This window comes from Sabethes cyaneus, chromosome 3 (assembly GCF_943734655.1).
Source record: "Sabethes cyaneus chromosome 3, idSabCyanKW18_F2, whole genome shotgun sequence".
In the NCBI taxonomy this organism is placed as follows: Eukaryota; Metazoa; Arthropoda; class Insecta; order Diptera; family Culicidae; genus Sabethes; species Sabethes cyaneus.
This window is the reverse complement of record NC_071355.1, coordinates 254,330,119-254,343,477: the sequence shown is the minus strand read 5'-3', so window position 1 is coordinate 254,343,477 and position 13,359 is coordinate 254,330,119.

Here is a 13,359-nt window from a genome sequence, read left to right as displayed (position 1 = left end):
GTTTGCTTGAAGAATCGGAAAAAAAGTTCACTTTTTTAATTTTCTTAATGTAGCGAAACAATGTACAAGCAAAACTTTTATTGCAAAATGTAAGAAAATTGTATACTTTATTATTGATATATGCTTTGTCAGTGTTTTGTTCACACTATTTACGAGAAAATAATGTTTTTGTATATTTGTGCAACAAAAGGTAGGTTATGTATTACGTTAAATTATAAAAATTGACGTGCTCAAGTGGTAAAAACTTGTTTTTTTGTTAAATTAATAGAAATAAGGCTATTGCAAGCAAGATTTAAAGAACATTTATATTTTCATGTAGTACCGGAGCAACATGGTTCGCTAAGACTGAAATATGTTCGAATCTCTAAAACTTTGACTTGAACCACGACTTGAACCGATACAAAACAAGCATGAGGATTTTGCAAAGTAGAAAAACATTCCAATAATATGCAAAAACCGATTGAGGACCACTGCTGTGTTCGATTAGTTAAGTCGCCACACCAACTTTTACAGTATTCTTCAAATTTATGCTCTTTCAATTCACTATTTTAAAAGTGTTTTTAAAATACCTTGCAAAACAGCAAATTTCTTACAAAACCTGATAAAAATTTAGTGAGGTTTTCAATCGAAAACTAGTTAAAAATTAAATTTACTGAATTTTTTTTATGAAATGTACTGCATCTGACATTTGTTTTCGTTTTTCTCACCACCGCATCAGGTAGCGACACACCGGCAGTTTTTACTTAAATTCGTCAATTGACAACTCAATATCGAGCTGCAATGAGTGACAGCGTGATGATGTCCCGGGCTCAAATTTTTAAATTTTGTTCCTTATAGAATCGAAAACTATTGAACCGACCGGCGTAAAAATTTGCTTGTAGGGGTTTTTGGGGCTGGGGAAGGTTCTTACGATAGTTAGAGACCCCTCCCCTTCCTAAGAGGAGGGGCTCCCATACAAATGAAACACAAATATCTGCATAACTCGAGAACTAATCAAGCAATAGCAACCAAATTTGGCATGTGGTTGTTTTTGGCGGCAAGAATTTTTTCTATGGTGGATTGAGACCCTTCCCCTCTTTAGAAAGGGAATTCGGACCCCTCTCCTTTAAGGGTGGGGGGCTTCCATGCAAATGAAATAAAAATTTCCTCTTATCTCGAGAACTAATCAAGCAAATGGAACCAAATTTGGCATGTGGGGTTTTTAGGGGTACAGAAATTTTTTCTATGGTGAATTATGACTCCTCCCCCGTTCAAGAGGGGGGGCTCCTATACAAATGAAATACAAATTTTCTCCTGACTCGAGAACTAATCAAGCAAATGGAACCAAATGGAACCCCTCTCCTGTTTAGAAGGGGGGGGGGCGTCAGAAGCATTGGCCACTGGGGGACAGGGAGGGGGGGCAACCCCCCCCCCCCCCCCCCGCAGAAATCACCACTGTCTAGGTTTATTTGTTTTCCTAGGTCTACTGACGTCTAATACTTACCTTCAGTTGGGTCCGAGCGAGCGACAGCGAGTAAGGATCACCCCTGCGAAATGGTAATTTCCACGGAAAAGTTTTCCGTGAAATGGTACACTCCGCTTGAGGTTTTTCGCGAAATGGTGTTCGGCGAAATGTTGTACAATCACGACGAATATTGCTATCTGCTTTCTGGCTAAACAATGAGGACTACTTTACTGTGAGGAAAAGTTGCAAATTTCCCATATAACCAATAAGCATTAGTATAAGCAGTAAATCAATCGTTTATTGGCATCCCCTGAGTTTTATACTGTCATCTAAGGTCGTTTTTGCCTCATTTCAAATATTATTTTCTCTATAACGCGCTAGACGATTCGATTCGGGTTTTCTGCATTCTAAAAATTGCACTTTAAACAATTATTAACAATTTGGTTGTTATATGGAATCCTCCCTCCCCTACGGCTCCTTGAAGAACGTCATTCAGAAAAAACATGAATTGCGGTACCATGGATTGGCGCTCGGGGGCTTATCCGAAATGAAAAAATCCAAAACGATATGATAGTAAATATATTAAATTATGTCGTGTTTGACCCATCCTTTTTTAAAAAATTTGAATACATAACCCAGTGGCGGACATTCAAACATAAAAGTCAGGTTTTCAGTTGAAAAAATTGACTTTAAGCGTTTCTAAAAAATACACAAATTGCAATATCGACAAAAGGATGGGTCAAACACTAGATAATTTTGTTAGCTTTAAAATAAAAAAAGAAGCAAGAGAATTGCTTGAGCTGTTCTTGAGATATTTATGGTACCGACTTTGAAAATCTGGTTTCGAGAAAAACGGCATTGAAGTTTTTATTCGCTGCGTAATCGTTCCAGACTTGCGCGGTACAAATAGCTATGTATAACTTTATCAATTTTTGGAATTTATCCAAACGGCTTCTACCACATATGCTCAAAAGGTTAATCTTTCGAATTAATTAATAAAAAGAATTCGATTTTTTGGAATTGAAAAAGTACTATGCCGCCTTCACTCAACTTGGTTCAGTCTACTACAAGGAAAAATCTGTAAAAACGACGCATTCACACCATTTTTCTTGCATAATTGTTGGTTTTTTTAAATCCATTATCAGAATGATAAAGCTTCAAAAACAAAAAAAGTTCGGTTCAGAATTCATGTTGCTTCAAAAGCTTTGTCCTCATACCTTGCTGAAGTGATTTCCCATCTCGTTATCTGAGTGTTGTAATTGGTAAGTTTCGTTGCAAATAGGTTTTCATCAGAATAACCAAGGCTATAATTTGGTAGCACTGCAACACGGATTTTTTTGGCACAGTACAAACGGAAAACAAAAAATGACATAGGCGTATGAATCATAAACTGCAGGCACTGCTTGGAGAGATTCCCATAGTATGTCTGACAAAAGTCGGGAGAGTATGTTGGGCCGGTCACATCGCAATAATGTCATATGACTGCGCAGTGAAATCTATTCTCTTCGAGACAGTGACGTAACCAGGAGTTTCGTTGGGAGAGGGGGGGGGGGGTAAGTCATTTTTTTATTAGAGAAGTTTTAAACTTAAGAGGTTCACTCGCCTCTGGAGGGAGGCCAAGTTAGTATGCAGAAAACCATTTGTTTAAGAAATATATTTAATGCTTATGTTACAGAATGTTCTTTCGAATTAATTAATTAATTTGTTTAACTAAGTATTCATGTAACACAATTAACAAGTAATTAATGCCCAAGTAACAATTTGAGTTTTATTACACTCTTATGATGGCATTCAAGACCAAAATTGGTCATGAAAACCACCATAAGAGTACAATCAAACTCACATTGTTGCTTGGAATGGTTTTCATAAGTTTGCGTACAATATGATTTCTGCTAATTAGTTTGCTGGTGAGAAGAATGTTTTACAGGATTTTTAAAAACTGTATAGCTTCTGGCACTCTCGCATCAAGCCTACTTTTCCCTCTGCAAGACGCTTCGATCAAGGAGCATTCGCCGCACAAAGCTGACGATGTACAAAGCGCTAATCAGACCGATAGTCCTATTCTTCAGCTGACGAATTTCTCGCCGGATCTCTTTGAGATCGGGAGCCGGCATGCTGTTGTCGTTTGTAGGCACTCCGAGGTTAACTTCCGTTGCGTCTCCTATTGCTATATCACCGTTGAGGTGCTCATCGAAATACTGCTTCCACATATCGAACGCCTCGCGCTCGTTTGTGATGCCCTTCCTCGTCCCTACACATGTCAGGTTTAGGTGTGTAGCCCTTATGAGTTTGGTTCATCTCTTCGTAAAACGTGCGCGCGTCATTAGCCCAGAATAGTTGTTCCAGCTCCTCACGATCTCTGTCCTTCTTCTGGCGCTTTTTCCTCCACAGGATCATGGTCAACTCATTCCGCGTTCGTCGATTCTTGGCCAAATTCTCTCTCGTGGATATGATTAGATAGTTTTCCCAAGCTCTTTTTTTACTACAATTCTATCGCTTGTTGGCATTCCCCGTCAAACCAATCATTTCATGCATTCGATGTTTCCACTCCTAGCACCGTGGTTGCCTCGTTGACCGGCCTCGTTGACGGCCGAGCGTATCATACTCCATCCGTTTTCGAGGGTCGAAGCATCTAGCTCCACAGAAGAAGGCAGAGCTTCCTCCAGTACGCGCGCATAGTTTTCGACAACTGGCGGGTTGTTTAACTGCCGAATGTTTAACCGAGAAGAGCGGCTTTGTTGCAATGTATAAACCGTCGATAGTTTTATGCGCACATGTACTGCTACTAGGTAATGGTCCGAGTCGATAGGGAGCATACGCTGGTGATATTTGAGAAAAACCGACCCTCGATGAGAATATGGTCGATTTGGTTCGAAGTTCGTTGATCAGGTGATCTTCAGGTGGCTTTGTGGATATCTTTGTGGAAAAAGAAAGTGCTCGGGAACTGCAAAGTTGATACATCGCTGGGTGTTGTCGTTTGTGTCGGTATGCAGGCTATGGGGCCCGATCACAGGTCTATACATTGCTTCCCTGCCGACCTGGGCGTTCATAGCCCCGATGACGATCTTGATGTCCTATCATGAGCATCTGTCGTACGTTGCCTCCAGCTGCGCATAGAACGCTTCCTTCTCTTCGTCGGGTATACCTTCGTGTACGTTAATGATAGTGTAATTGAAGAAACGGCCTTTTATCCTCAACACGCACATCTTCTCGTTGATCGTTTTCCAGTCCATTACACTCAAGTCTTTTTTTACTCGGTTTGTTTTTTTTCGATTACTCGAAAACGGTGCAGCTAAGCAACTATTTACAATCTACGTGAGGAATGTCGAGCTACTCCCAAATGTATTGAGAAATAAATGAATGGTGTCTAAGTTACCCCGTTCTTAATACTCGAAAAACTAAACCGTGTAAAAAAAGTATTTGAGTGTATGCGATTCTGCATTTTGCCCAACACTACGAAGCCTGTTCCCAGCTCGTTGGTCGCTCCACCGCTCTGGAAAAATTGGGCGTTACTGCCACGGATCCGCCACACCTTCTCGCCTTTGCGACATATCTCCTACAGTGCCAGATGCCAAACTTTCGGGGTTCTAACTAATGCAGTTCCAGGTACCAAGTCTCCATTCCATGTCCTTATTTCGTCGCCTTTGTCCATGCCGAATGTTCCAAGTAACGGAGAACTACATAGTTGAGAATTTTCACAGACTATGAGAGATACAAAACGATGTCGGTTATATTGTTATTCAAAGGCGCACTCATCAAAAATATACTTGTGCTACAGTTTTAGATTGGTGTATTGTTATTCTGCATAATTTTTTTTTAAATGTAGGCCAAAATATTTCGAGGGGGAGGGGGGGACCCCCAGTGCACCCCCCCTGGCTACGTGGCTGCTTCGAGATCTCCTATTATTAGGAATTAGGAATAGAAGGGCCCAACGTGCCTTGTGCCTTGCCAAACCCGGTTTGCTTGTGTAGAGACGCTCAACGAATTGGCCCAAGTAGCCAAGGACCAAATACAGCAGAGAGCACCTCTAAATACAGCACGAGCCTCTCGGCTCAATGCTGCTGAAGGAGAAGGAGGAAAGTTTTATGTTAACAACTTATTTATTTAATGCTCCAGTTTTTATAATGCAGCCGAAATGGCGCCCCCTCAAAGTAGCGCTCCAAGCAACTGCTTGTTTTGCTTAAGGGAAGCGCCGGCCCTACCATGACTTATGAATCCGAAAGGTTCCATTCCGGATTATCATTAATTTTCGAGGATACGACATACATATTTCACAACTGCAGTATCACTCGGATGGCGCTAAAAATAATTGAAATTTGTATAATTCCTAGTTTGCTCTCACGGCTAATATTTAATTACTTGTCCATCATCAACGCTACGACAGACTAACGAATCACTCGCGGACAAATCGCGACATAAGTAATCTAATAAAATAAAAGTTTTTACAAGAGATGAAGGTGACGCATAACAAGATTCATAGTACTCGTATAATCGACTATTTTAGATCAGAGCGAAGCAGTTAAATAAGAGTGCCAACGGCGTGTGTAAATTTTAATTTATCATTTTATTCATACGTCAGAATCCGATACGATGAAGCGCGGAAAGAGAATTATGGATGATACGAATGAGATCAACAGGTCCTGCATACAAGAGACAGAATATTCATGGGTAGGTACAGACAATCGGCGGGTGGGTGGTTATTTTGGTTCTTTTCGGATCGAATATATAAGCCCCTGCTGGGTGATAGTAGTTGGTCACCAGCAAATTCCTCATATATCTCAGATTTTTAATGCCCAGTCCAATTCTTTTTTATTTTGAGTGACGCGACTTTGATTTATTAAATGACTGATTTATTATGGCCCAATAAAATACGAATAAAAAGCAAATTAATCCTATCAGTCCCAAGCGAGATTGACTCTGTAGATGAGATGATTATAATGAAAATGATGTCGTTGATGAATTGGTGTACTACCAAGAGAGAAAAATATGTGATATTTAGTTGCATATTGTTTTTGACTTTTTTCTCTTTTTAGTATTTTTATTATGATCGCACACATAAAGGTCCTATGCGAATATATTTTTGAAGACATTTGTTGTGTACACTCAAGTACTTTTTTTACACGGTTTGTTTTTTCGATTTTCAAGAACGGGACAACTTAGGGACCATTCAATTATTTCTCAATACATTTGGGAGCTGCCCGACATTCGTTACGTAGTTTGTAAATGGTCCCTAAGTTGTACCGTTCTTGAGTAATCGAAAAAAACAAACCGTGTAAAAAAGACTTGAGTGTAATGAGTTATTGAGATTATTCGATCCATCGTAAAAATATGTGATCTGACTATTTTCATGACGTGATCGTAAAATTTCGTACAGTTCGGTTTAAATTTAAAAGTAGCGATAGCATCAAACTACGTTGGAGCAAATAAGAAAAGACAGTTATTGAAATTTTTTGAGTATTTATTAAATTATTTAATTCAAGTATCTCTGCGAAGTAAATAACAAAATACATCATATTTAACAAATTTGTTGATTATTTTGGATTCAATCTATTCGAGAATACCCCTGCGAGCTAGTAATGCTGGAAAAATATAATGCTGATATTTGAAAAAATATGAAAAATAATAGAGTTAGTCTATTTACGTTTTCTTAGCAATTTATTCATTTATCTTTCCTTATAGCTATTGCGTGGATTACATCAAGCAGGTGAAACTAACAACATTTCCCTATGGAGCTAGAGATATTTAATGTGCGAAAACAGAAATTATAGTTGAATGACATATATTTTTACCTCAGACCCCTTGATAAAAATGTCGCGTGGCTCAACGGCCTGGCTAAAACTACAATTGTAAGATTAGGAGCTGAAAGCCATGGATTTCGTAGCTTCGCTACTCAATTTTAAATTGCAGTATTACCCGGTAAGCCCGCATTAAGGGACTAGGCAGGAACTTGCGATGGCCAGAGTTATGTTTGACCAGTAGGTACTTTACTCGTTTATTTATCGCAAGTAATTTTTATTATTAATTAATTAATCTTCGACATAAATAATTTTTTTTTCCATTTTTTCCAAACACAAACACATACATACCGAGAGATTTTTCTACCCCCAGGGGATGATGCAATCCTTGGTAGTTAACTTATCAATAGTACATCCCCTGGGGGGTATACTCATGATAAATAAGAGCTTATAGCTCAATACCGCTTTCGGTAAGAAACATCAAAATTTCTCGTCAAAATGTCAATGTCAAAATTTTAAATCCGAAATCCGATTCATTTAAGACGTAGGATCCAAAGATCCTATGACGCAATTGTGCTACTGCAGGACAGCTGCAAATTACGTGATATGGTGTACCGTAGTCGGATTCACATAAATTACAATGAAACGATTCAGCTCGCTGAATCGTAGCCATATGATAATTTAGTCTGCACTGACCAGTAAGTGATCTGACAAGAATACTGCAATTTACCTTTGAGTGTTGCAAAAGAAATTTCGCAACCTTCTCACAAGGCTTAACAATGAAACTTTTCGTTTGACGACAAGTTTCAAGATTTTCCCAACGGTGTGCAGAGCAACGGTGTGCTTATTCCACGTTTTTCAACCTCTAGAAGACTTTGGGATCTTTTTTCACTTACTCCTGGTGAAATTTCCTAACAAAAACCGGTATTTTTGGTTATTTGTGACGATTTTTAGCAAGAGTCAAAATCATTATGTGGGGCAAAACGCCAAAACCCGTGGGCAAAACGCACCTAGTTTGCCCAGCCAGGCGTTAAACGCAACCAACAAATTTACATATAATCACGTGTTGTATAAACTCCTAAAACTAGGCTTTCAAAATGACAGAAGCGTTTGTTATAGCGTTTGTCTATACGTTTGTTTGCTTGGATATAATGGGTTCATATCTCAACATAATTGGCAATAAAATTTAATCATTTATTTTTCTCCAACTGATGTGTGCTATTGTAAGTTAAACAAAGTACAATTAGGTTTAAGGCAAATTCTAAGTCCTAAAATATTGCTACATTTTTAATAAATAATCTGAAACAAAAAATGTACTGCAAATTAAAAATATTTAATAACTGTTCGATCCCACTGTGGTGCATTCCACACAGAACGAAAAAATGAATCTCACATTGGACGTAAACTGAAATCTGATACATTTTTCCATTAAATTAAACGTAAACAGCCTAACCCGTTTTTAAAGATATATTTTTACATCAATCCACACGTAATAAACAAGCCTTTAAGTGAAATAACACGTAATTTTATATGCTTTGCGATGCTCCATTAATGTGCAGGTCAGAAGACGTAAAATTACAAGATTTTTTCGAAGTGTGTACCCTTGTTTTGCATTTTGAAGTTTTTTGCAATTTATGTGAAAAACATGCCTAGTTAATGCCGTTTTTGTGATGAATCATCGAGTATGACAGTATATCAATTAGATAGACTGTATTTATTATGAAATTGGCATACCGACTAGTGGTAAAAGCTTAAGAGAAAACCGTGATTTCTTACATGTGGAATGAGATCGCGGATAATCGCTTTGGATGTGGCTATGCTTGATGCTTTTACATGCTACACAATTATGGGGTTGAATGGGGGGGGCTTCGAAATTTTTTACCTTTAAGGGCTCGACAAGGGTACCCGGGTACCCACAAACTGAAACCCTTGTAACTTTGGCAAGTTTTGACCGATCGGACACTTTTACCACCTAAAGATTCAGGAACTTATTTACTTCCAGTGTGGTTACGTCAGAGCCGGAAGTGGTTGATCTGATTCCCGGAAATCCGGCATTCCGAGGATGTGTTCCGGAATTAAAGCACTTTTTATATTTTTGGATGTAATTATAGTAATATGGGTGTTCAAAGTTCTTCAAATTACTCCGAAAGGTCATTCTTCATTGTTTCAAAACAATATAATGATATATCCTAGGAACATATTCCCGTGGGGCTTCACAGTTGCCCAAAACCAAAAATATGTGCGCATTAGAGTTTTGAGTAGGAAAACTTGATTTTAGGTTTGTGGAACCTTTGGGAGAGTTTCTTAAAATTAAAAGTTCTATCGTCTGGTAAAATTCAAATTTTGAATAATCCTCCTAAAAGTGAAATAAAAACTTCTTTTTCTTCAGCGTCAATATAACACATTGATGAGTTCTGTAAAGTTTTAGAGCATATTATTACAAGAAATTTTGCTGAAGACCGTAACCTTCTATCTCTTCAGCGAAGATTGAAAAATCCTATTTCTTATATGTGAATCGCCAAAATCAGTTTTTCTATTTTAGCTTTTTTTGTAGTTGTTGTATGACTTTTTCATGTTTCATAAAGTTGTACAAATAGTAAAAATACACAACTTTGCCGAATGTAGTATACCTCTATCTTTGCTTGTTTAGGAGCTGTAAAATTTTTGTTATAAAAAATGATTGTTATTGTTAATAATAATAAAAACTATCTTAATTTTGATAACTTTTGGACTAGCAAACATATGCCGTATAAGGTTATTTTTTAAATTAAATCAACGCTTAAAAAATACAGTGGACTCTTGGAAAAGTTAACTGTCAGAACAGTTCATTGTTCGGAAAAGTTAAGCGAATATTAGCACACCTAATACACTCTAAAAAGTTACTTGTGTATTCCTTGCATGTGTATTTCTTATTTTTTCGGATTATTGTCGCCTTTTCACAGTCGCATCATAGCAGGGATTAAATTAAACTTTTGTACCGGACAGTTACAACCAGATATTTCTGTACGATAAGATCCGATTAAGCGCGACCAGCTTCATACAGCTATACGACTTTATGCTGAAATGCATACGTTTGTTTCATATGTTTATAATGCTATAAACGATAGAATATCAACTTGTGCGCAATTTATTAGGCTTTATTTACGATTCCGAATTTGCTGGCTAGGGATACAACTCCGTTGTTGAGATTTTTAAATTTCAATTAACAAAGTCTTTACACACTTTTCGCTTCTTCACATTTCCTAATGTATCTTTCAAACTACAAGGCCAATCATCATAAAATTATAAGGTTCGGTTTGGAAGGTTCCTCTTTCATTTGCAATCAATTTGGTTGGTATAGGAATAAATTTCGTTTTTGCTTCGATATCAAGTAACTTCGGTATAACGTAACGAAAATAAAAATAAAGTTGCTTTACATCGAGGTATTACTCTATCGCGGTTTTTCACCACCGTTTAGGCCATTACAAATATTTTATAAAGTTTTTGTCCTTCCGGTGTTGGTAAATTCTTATGAATCTATATGACCATCTTATGAAGCGCGCTGCATGCTCATCCATATACAAACACTTAAAGAACGTCGCGAACAAGCAATGCTTTACTTTATCAATGACATTATTTCTCAACGCATCCAGTCCGCAGATTTGCTTGCTCAATTAAACTTTTATGCGCCGAGTCGTAACCTTAGAACTAGAAAAATCATATAAGACCAATTATGCGAAAAATGGACCAGTCAATAACATGATGTGCCTTTATAATCAAAATTGCGAAAGAATTGACATCACTATGTCCAGAATCCAAATGAAACTACGACTTAGCCATAGGAATAATGTATAGTATATAAGTAAACATTGTAATAACATTATTGTATGTAGTCTACAAATGCTTGACGAATAAAAAACGAAAATTTAAAACGAAAATTTACAAAAAAAAATTGAAGGGGGCGGGGAGTGAAAAAACAATTTTTTTAAACGAGCAAAAATATGCGTTTTAAGCATTTATACTTAAAGTTTAAACGTGAGCACACTCACTCCGTACACTCATTTTTCGAGTTCTTTATAAAAAAAAATTTGATTGATTTCCCAAAAATTATTTTAGCCCCCCTATTTTTCAAGCCAATTTCAAAGGGAGGTGACCAAAACTTTAAAAATAATTTGCAATGGCCTTACTACTTGTGCCATCTTCTCTTCATTCAATAAACTTACACCTAAATTATAATCACAATTGCACATATTTCATCATTCAAGAACCGAAATTAGTAGCAGATTTGATATCTGATGATAAACCAGCAAATACATATCAAAGGAAAAAAGGAAATGAGTGCATAAAAAGGAAATATTGTTTTGAATAAAATTAATTCAAACCTATTTTATCTTATTTTATGTATTATATCTCTTGTACTGATATATTAACAATGCCAACTATGTATTGAATTTCAGCAGTAAACAGGTTTTGAAGACGGGGTATGATATATCATACGCTAGGACATAATGGGTTAAGATTGCGTTGTGCGTTGGTTTACATAAAATTTTTGTAAACTGAATAAGTTAAAAAAAATTGAACAAAATAGAAGCACCGTAAAACGGGGTATCATTGATCATTGGGGGGTAGCATTGATCTGTTCAGGAAAGTTGACAGTAGTGGTTTATTTCACTTATTTATGCGAATGGTCCATTTGATCAATGTTACCCCGGTGATCAATGTTACCCCGTTTTACGGCACTTATAAATTTCGATAGTTCCTTTTCTTATGAAATTGCTGAGTAAGTTGTTACTAATATGGGTAAGTGCAAGTAAAAGTAAGTTGTAAGGTTGAGGTGTTATTCTTTAACATATACATTGCGTAGTAAAGGTCTAGTTTATGGGTTTTAGAAGTATAATTTCCTGTCATGCCATTCTATTTGATTCACATCAATAAAGTTTTCTTGAATAAATTTCATCAATTTTTATTAACATTCGGTTACTCACGCTGTTGTATTTTGTACAACATGTGTAGGTTTCAAGCCATATTGTTATAAAGTTACAAATCGTTGTTTAACTAACGTATATTCTTCAATAAACTTGTTTTGAGCAGAATTATTCAATGCATAATAATACTTCAAATTGTTAGGCAAACAGATCAGCATAAACCGACATAACAGAAACGAAACAAGCAGCATGTGAGGAGAACCGCAATTGGCCCCAACTGGAATTTTCTCTCGTTTCTTCATACGGAAAAATGGTGTCTGTGTGTAGCAAAACTATCAGCAAATGTAAAATGTTTAAAATTTATTCGTCTGTTGGTAGTCGAGTAATTCGGGGTCAAAATTAGGGTATTTTTTATAATTAAAGTTCTACAGTTCCTAAACAAGCAAACATAGAGGTATACTATATTCAGCAAAGTTGTGTATTTTTCCTATTTGTACAACTTTGTAATACATGAAAAAGTCATACAACAATTACATAAGATTTCTCTATCTTCGCTGAAGAGATAGAAGGTTACTAGCAAAATTTCTTGTAATAATACGCTCTAAAACTTTGCAGAACATGTCAATTGAAACTGAAGAAAAATAATTCTTTTATTTCACTTTTAGGGGATTAATCAAAATTTAAATTCTTAAATTGGTACCTTGCTAATCTGCTGTCTTACCAACCGGTTTACGTGCGATCCCCGCAAATTTTATCATCTTTCCGATTAACTAGTAACTGAAGTCCACGCAAATTGCTGTACAGACGTTTACATGATTTTTCACTTGGATGGACGGGTCAATTTTTTAGAGTGTAAGAACGGCTGCACGGAGCTCCAGTTTGTTTCAAACAAAATGATTGTTGTTTTAAGCCTCAATAAAATATTTTTATAACAACCTGAAAATATTGTTGTTTCCAAACGAGATTCTGTTTGAATTAAGTAAATAACAGTTTTGAATTAAAAGTAAAGTATTTTCAAATTTGAAGTTGACATTGATGTAACAATAAATATTTTCATTTCAATCATACATTTCAGTTTGAAACAAAACGAAATTTTTGTTTGTGCGTAAAACAACCATAAATATGGTTGAAACTACATTTTTATTCTCCGTGTGGGTGCCCATAAAGTCAACTTTAGTGCATGGTTTAAGTTATCTTTGAAAAAAATAGGCAAATCAGAGGGGACATGCGTAGGGCAAAGTCATATTTCATGATTTTTATCATTATTTTGCAGTGT